Raw genomic sequence first — 7,227 nt, 5'->3', positions numbered from 1 at the left:
CTCCCTTGCAGAATCCTCCTAGGTTCTGGAAGGATTCATGGGCACACAAGGGCAAAATCATGACTCTTAGCATGTGCCAGGCCCTGCACTGGAGCCCATTCATGTGAACAATACACTGTCATTGACAGATGAGCAGCACATTAGGGGCACAGACAGGAGATGGAGCCCAAATCTATCTGCATCGAAAGCCTGCAACCTTCCACGCTGCCACCTTTGAGAAAAGGAAGGGGACCAGTCAGATGAAGGCAAATGTCTCTGCATTCCCTTTCTGCAACTGGCTCCTACCCAACCCTTGACACCAGGTGCTAACGTGTCTTCTCTGGCACCCAGGATTTCTCCTGAGGACCATGACCATGAGAATGTGAGTGACATGAGACCATGGCCTTTGCTTTGCTATCTCCCTAGTGCTTAGGACAGGGCCTGGCACAGAGTAGGTAAACAAGAAATACTGTATTTTACTGAATTTATGACACTATTTTAAGATACATTCCTTGCTCCAGCATCATCTGTTGAAAAGACTTTTTTGAAACGGAGTCTCGCTCTGTCACCCAGGCTGGAGTGCAGTGGCCAGATCTCAGCTCACTGCAAGCTCTGCCTCCCGGGTTTACGCCATTCTCCTGCCTCAGCCTCCCGACTAGCTGGGACTACAGGCGCCTGCCACCACGCCCGGCTAGTTTTTTTTTTTTTTTTTTTGTATTTTTTAGTAGAGACGGGGTTTCACCGTGTTAGCCAGGATGGTCTCGGCCTCCCAAAGTGCTGGGATTACAGGCTTGAGCCACCGCGCCCGGCCGAAAAGACTTTTTCAACACATTGTAATTGAATTGCTTTTGCATCTTCGTCAAAAATTGTACCTGTTGGGCATACATGTGTGGGGCTATTTCCAGGTTCTATATTCAGTTCCATAGATCTGTGCCTGTTCCTCCAACAATGACACTATCTTGATTACTGTAGCTGTATGATAAATCTTAAAATTGGGTAGTATATTAGGCTCTTCCTGCCTTGCTGCAAAGAAATACCTGAGACTGGGTAATTTATAAAGGAAAGAAGTTTCATTGGCTCATGGTCCTGCAGGCTTTACAGGAAACACGGTGCTGGCATCCGCTTGGCTTCTAGTGAAGCCTCAGGGAGCTTTCAGTCATGGTGGAAGGTCAATCTAAGAGCAGACACACTTCACATGACGAAAGCAGGAGCAAGAGAGTGAGCCTGGGGAGGTGCCACACACTTTTAAATGACCAGATCTCATGAGAACTCACTATTACAAAGACAGCACCAAGCCATGTGTTGGAGTGATCAGACCCAACACCAGGTCGTGGGGGCGACGAAGTCTGGTAGAGTCAAAGGAATGAGAAAAAGACAGGTTTTTTTGTTTTTGAGAGCGTGTCTTGCTCTGTCGCTCAGGCTGGAGTGCAGTGGCGCGATCTCCACTCACTGCAAGCTCTGCCTCCCGGGTTCACGCCATTCTCCCGCCTCAGCCTCCAGTGTTGCTGGGACTACAGGTGCCCGCCACTGCGCCCAGCTAATTTTTTTTGTATTTTTGGTAGAGATGAGGTTTCACCATGTTAGCCAGGGTAGTCTTTATCTCCTGACCTCGTGATCCACCTGTCTCGGCCTCCCAAAGTGCTGGGATTACAGGCGTGAGCTACTGCGCCCGGCCGAAAAAGACAGTTTTGAGAGAGAAAGTGAGACCAGGGTGGCTGTTACCAGTGTGAAGGCTGTGTAGGCCCCCGAGCTCTGGGAACTCACGCTATTTACTGGTGCTCAAACAGGTGGTGAGGATGTGGGGGTTGAAAGGAAACAGCGTATCAAGTCAATGGGAAACATATGGCTGCTTGAGATAATGGGAGTGCTAGAAGCAAGGAGCCAGCAAGTCTAGCAGACAAACAAGACCTGCCTCAGCTTCTCTCCCAACACTCAGCTTTTCTCCCAACATGCCCTCCTTCTGTTTTGTAAAAACCACCACAGCTATCATTATTAGCATAAGTTGGTTTCTCTTTTTTAAATTAAGGCAATTGCAGGCTGTACAGCCCTTAATTGCTTGTTGGTGATCCAGCTTCATTTTTCTTAGCCCTTATTCAAAATGGAGTCACTCTGGTTTGAATGCTTCCCACTTATCTCCCCTTTCCCTTTTACAAGAGGACCCTTAATTCTAGGTCTTGCAGAAGGTTGAAGGTCCATCTTCTGTAACTTCTTCATGCTGAATAGGGGTGATGATACTCCTGCCTACCTATTAGTGTCTCTTGTATTCAGGGTAGAGAGTTCAGTCAGAAAGCACTAGTCCATTAAGCATCTATAGGTAAAACCTTGACACTCCAGCAGTTTCTCAACATGGCTCGTACTGAGGGAACCCGATCTATGGTTGGGATCCATGGCCCCTTCCAGTCTCCTGTTCCATGGTCGTACACATCTTGAGGGCACCTGCATGGTTTATCTCCTGCAAAAACACAAGCATACCCTCACCCCCACGTTAGTAAATCTACTGAAATGAACCAAAAACTTTTGTGGCTGTAGCCAGGAGACATGCCATTGCTGAAGCATTTGTAACTCAGCTTCAGCCTCTTTGGTTAATTACCTCGGGGTTAAACTTACCATTGATAACGAGAAGCAGGCCCCTTCTAACAGAAGGCACAGAGAAAGCAAATTGAGGCTTAAAAGCAATCCGTAAACCTTCAATTTGCACTGTACAGGTGGGTCCACTAGATACTGTGGCTCATGATAGATCTTCAGATGTTTGGTGGACACTCAGTCACCTGATTGTCACCTGGAGAGACACAAGCAAATTCTCTTCCCCATATTCTTTCCTGTTTCCCAGCTTTTTGTATGTGCATCCCTCCACTGTATATCTTGTCCAGCCTTTTTATTTTCCTTTTTCAGCGGCCATTGCTCCACCCAAACCAGTTTGGCAGTTAGCCAAACAAGAGGAACAGGAGCCGGATGCTCAACAATGGCCATTCCTAAAAATGACACCCCAATCCAGTCCGATCTGTTTGCCCTTGTAATTCTAAAGGTTCTGATTGGCCATTTTTATCTTTTCCTAGTCCTTTTCCCGGGCAATGTCCCATATTTCTCATCATTTGTCTACTATTATTACTATATTGATCCATAGGAATAGATATTTCAGCATCCCATTGTTGCAATTAAGTCTCTATCCCATAAATTGACAGGATTAGATGTAATGATAGGCTGAAATGTCCCTTCCTGACCATCCAGTCCTTGACGTGGTAAAATCAAGGAACTCAAAAACTTCTGAGGCAGCGCCTACTCCAACAATACCAATGGATGCCTTTTGCTTAAGCCAGTGCCAGGGCCATTGATTTATAGCAATAATAGAGACATCAGCTCCAATATCTACTAGTCCTTCAAAATCTTTTCCCTGAATAGTTACTGTGCAAATAGGTCTTTTGTCAGACACTTGATTAACCCAATACACAGCTTTTCCTGCTGGATTAGTATTACCAAAGGCTCCTGTTCTTTTCACTGTGCTGCTTCCTAGTTTTATGTAAGGTAACAGCAACAACTGAGCAATTCTTTCTCCTGGGGAGGCAGAACACGGAGTCAAGGAATTAATAACTAATTGAATCTTTCCAGTATAACCAGAGTCAATTATTCCTGTATGTACAGTAACATTTTTTAAATTTAGACTAGACCTTCCAAGTAATAGACCCACTGTTCCTGAGGGTAAGGGTCCCCTAACTGCCACGGAGACCTTCTTTGGTGGCTCCCCAGGAAGTATGAACTAAAAGATGAGTTACATAGATGCTTACAAAATACAACTGGACATTTTCCATTATTTTGGGATAAACCAAAATAAATTTTAAAGTTTCATTTGGAGATTTCAAAGCTGAAAATGCTTTCAGCAAATTCTTAGACCTTAAGAAAGTGCCGTAGATCTTAAGTATATATTGTCCATTGTTGAGAAAATCACTTGCCTTTTTGATCTAAAAATTTGAACACTTGAATTTAATAGGTTTTTCTTCTGGAAAAGTTCTTTGGCATTCAAGTAAAATCAATACTTTCAGAGTAGTGACTTGCGTCACACTGGAGTGACTGCTTTAATTTCTAAATCATCAATTAGTGTAACCCAGGGATACTGATGGCCTTGATACATAATTTAATCTTGTCATTATAGCGTGTGGAAATCAGGCCTTTGTGGGGGCATCTGACCCCATTTCTTTTTACCACAATGGTTCCTGCTACAATGTCATTGTAGCTGTTCAATTATGTTGAAAAAAACAGCAGTGTGATGAAAGCAGAGAAAAAAGAAGCAATCAAAAAAGTTTTGATCATAGCTCGTATAGTGGACGTTGTAATGCTGACATTTGAGGAAGGAATCACTGAAACCCAACTTAGTGCAGTAAGCACTGATGTATCTATCACATGTCAAACTTGAAGTCCCACCAGGAACTTCCCTGGGGTAGCTCCAACTGCTCCCCAAATGCAAATTATCTCATAAAAACAAACTAATAATCTGTATATAAGAGACACAACCATAATTTTCTGCAAGTTTTCCATTGATGTCTTCATCTGTTTTTTCCATTATATAATGCATAGCAAACTTAAGAGATATCCTTTATCCCACTGAGGCACATAATGCTTAAGACAATGGTTGCTTTTACAAAAAGAGAATAAAGAAATCCACCATCTCTGCCATAAATCTGTGGGTCAAGGATGGAATAACATATTCTCTGCCTGCCTGTTGCCCGGTCTCACTTGGGCTTCGCAAAGGGGCTGCAGATCCTACCTTCGTCACTGGAATGGCTCGGACCTACGCCTGCACCTGAGGAGCCTGGGGTCTCAGGTCGGCAACTGGAGCAGGGGTGCTGATGCCAGCAGCCGTCCCCGGGTCAGACCCCGAGGCCCGAGGGACTGCAGCGCCGCCCGAAGGGAAACTCTGGGAGGGCCGTTGGAGGCTGCAATAGGCGGGGAAGGCAGCCAGGCTGCTGCGCCAGGTGAGTTAGCCGCAGCAGGACTGCCACAGCCACTTGTGCACTTGCTGGCGCTCAGCTGCGCCGGTCTCTCCCACGGCGCGGCGGCTTTGGGCCCTTCGCCGCCCCGCCTGCTCCTGCAGCCCGGCACCGGAGCTGGAGGCTGCCTCCCTGCGCCTCCCGAGCTCGCGGGGCCGCTCCGACGTGTCAGCAGCAGCGGCTGGAGAGGCCTGCGGCCTTGGGCCAGCCTGGGGGCTGCCGTGGGGCCATGGGATGGCCGCGGCAGAAGGCCCTGCAGCGAAGGGACGGGCTCCTGGTCCCCTCTGCCCTCCCCGCGCCCGGGAGGGTGGCCTTGGGCCCCCTCTCCCCCAACCATCGTCACCCCAGCAGCACCCCCCTCCCCCCCGCGGCACCTGTCACTGCTCCATCTTTATATGCCCTTTTAAAATCTCTTCCAATTCTCACCCATTCATCCAACTCTATAGTCCCCTGTTTCAGGAACCATGGTTAAAACTGCTTTACCATACTAAAAAAGTGATAGCAAACTCTTGAGTACTTTTACTCCCCCACTTCATAACAAATGCTTTAAAAAACTTAAATAAGCAGAATGTCTGCTTTCACTTTGTCTCATTGTTACCCTGGTTCTTCCAAGCGCTCAGCTTTCCCGGGGAGGTTCTTTTAGACGTCCTTGGAGTCCTTTGACAATGTATCCTCTGCTTTCGCACACTCTGGCGTTCCTTCACCGGGGTCTTTGTCGTCCCATATTGGGTGCCAGGAACGTTTGGGGTGATCAGACCCAATACCAGGTTGTGGGGGCGATGAAGTCCCCCAGAGTCAGAGTAATGAGAAAAAGACAGTTGAGAGAGAAAGTGGGACCGGGGGCCGTCGCGAGTGTGGAAGCTGCAAGGCCCCCAGCTCTGGGAGCCCATGCTATTTACTGGTGCTCAAACAAACAGGTGGTGAGGATGTGGGGGTTGAAAGAAAACAATGTATCAGGTGAATGAGAAACACATGACTTCTTGAAATAATGGGAGTGCTGGAAGCAAGGAGCCCGCAAGTCTAGCAGACATGCAAGCCCTGCCTCAGCTTCTCTCCCAACACAGCTTTTCTCCCAACACCATGAGGGAGCTGCTCCCATGATCCAAACACCTCTCACCAGGCCCCACATCCAGCATTGGGGATTACAGTTCAACAGGAGATTTGGGCAGGGACAAATATCCAAACTATATCTATAGACAAATTGCTTCTACTTTATTCTTCTTCAAAATTGTCTTAGCTATTATAGTTCCTTTGGCTTTCCATATAATGCTAGAATAAACCTGCCTGTATCTTCAAAAACATCTTGCTAAGATTTTGATAGCAATTGCATTAAATCTATATATCAATTTGAGGAAGATTGACGTCTTTCCTATGTTGAGTCTTTCAATTCATGAACATGGTATGTGTCTCTATTCAGATGCTTCTTAGATTTCTTTCATCAGTCTTTTGTAGCTTTCAGCATATAAATCTCTTACATGTTTTGTTAGATTTAGACCTAACAATTTTTTTGGAGTGATTATAAACAGTATTGTATTTTTAATTTCTTTCTTTCTTTTTTTTTTTATTTTTGAGAAGGACTCTTGTTGCCCAGGCTGGAGTGCAGTAGTGTGATCTTGGCTCACTGCAACCTCTGCCTTCTGGGTTCAAGTGATTCTCCTGCCTCAGCCTCCTGAGTAGCTGGGATTACAGGCACTCGCCACCATACCCAGCTAATTTTTTTTTTTTTTTTTTTTTTTGAGACAGAGTTTCACTCTTGTTGCCCGAGTTGGATTGCAATGGCGTGATCTTGGCTCACTGCAGCGTCCACCTCCCAGGTTCAAGCAATTCTCCTGCCTTAGCCTCCCAAGTAGCTGGGATTACAGGCACCTGCCACCACACATGGCTAATTTTTGTAGTTTTAGTAGAGACAGGGTTTCACCATGTTGGCCGCCAGGGATTTTAATGGGAATTTAGACCCAAGCTGGCTCAATGTCCAAGACTTTTCCTCCACCACTGGGCAGTTGGATGTGAAGAGCCCATAGCAACCATGTGAGAGAGGCTTTCTTGGTGCTGGTGACAACTGGTATCTGGTCCAGCCAGTGGAGAATAGGCTCAGAATCTGCTTCCCTCCCTGGTGAGAGGAGGCTTCCCCAGCTTGGCAGAGACTAAGTCAAAGGATAAATTTCTTCTATTTTGGGGGGAAACAACCAGCTCATTATTTGGGAGTTTGAAGAAGACATCTCTCCCTGACAATGTTCAAGGATCTTACCCTACCCACTGGAGGAGA

General features: G+C 46.5%; 1 pseudogene; it reads right to left on the bottom strand.

Annotated features, from left to right (window-relative positions):
* Positions 1-3,805: 3,805 nt before the first annotated feature.
* On the bottom strand, positions 3,806-5,298 carry LOC104669923 (annotated as a pseudogene).
* Positions 5,299-7,227: the final 1,929 nt, after the last annotated feature.

The sequence above is a fragment of the Rhinopithecus roxellana genome, chromosome 12 (assembly GCF_007565055.1).
Source record: "Rhinopithecus roxellana isolate Shanxi Qingling chromosome 12, ASM756505v1, whole genome shotgun sequence".
Taxonomy (NCBI): domain Eukaryota; kingdom Metazoa; phylum Chordata; class Mammalia; order Primates; family Cercopithecidae; genus Rhinopithecus; species Rhinopithecus roxellana.
This window is presented reverse-complemented; position numbering and strand designations above follow the sequence as displayed.